Raw genomic sequence first — 650 nt, 5'->3', positions numbered from 1 at the left:
GTCCCACCCTCGCGCAACGCAAACACAACCACGAGGTGCACAATCACATACAAGAGGGAGCTAAATAAATTAAGAAAAAAATGTTCTCTCTGGGGAGTCTCTCATGAGATGTGCCATTAATATTCTAGACGTGTGAGGGTGGGAACGTGGGGTGGAGGGGGCGGAGGGTGTTGGAAGGGTGGAAAGTGGGAGGGAAGGAGGCGGAGGGTGAAGGGTGGAAGGAAGAGGCTTAACGAATGGAGGGGTAAGAGGAAGAGGGAGTGAGGGTGGAAGGGTGGATGTGGAGTGATACGAGGAAGAAGGGGGGAGGGTGGAAGAGGAAAGGGAGAAAGGGTGGAGTGATACGAGGGAGAGGGTGGGAGGGCGGAAGAAGGAAGGGGGAAAGGGTGGAAGTGGCAAAGGGAGGATGATAGAAGGGTGAAGGGTGGAAGAGAAAGTGTGATGGGAAGACGAAATGGAAGAAAGAGGATGATGGGAAGACGAAGTGACACAAGATGAGTAAATAAAAAGACGAAAGATGGAAAAGGAGTATAAGAGTATAATGGAAAATAGAGGCAAGAAGGTGGAAGGGTGGAAAGTGCAGGCTACTGGGAGGGAAAAGGTTTAGAGCGAAGAGAAAGCGAAGAGAACTTGGGAGTCGAAGGGGATTA

The sequence above is a fragment of the Penaeus monodon genome, chromosome 19 (assembly GCF_015228065.2).
Source record: "Penaeus monodon isolate SGIC_2016 chromosome 19, NSTDA_Pmon_1, whole genome shotgun sequence".
Classification (NCBI taxonomy): Eukaryota; Metazoa; Arthropoda; class Malacostraca; order Decapoda; family Penaeidae; genus Penaeus; species Penaeus monodon.
This window is presented reverse-complemented; position numbering follows the sequence as displayed.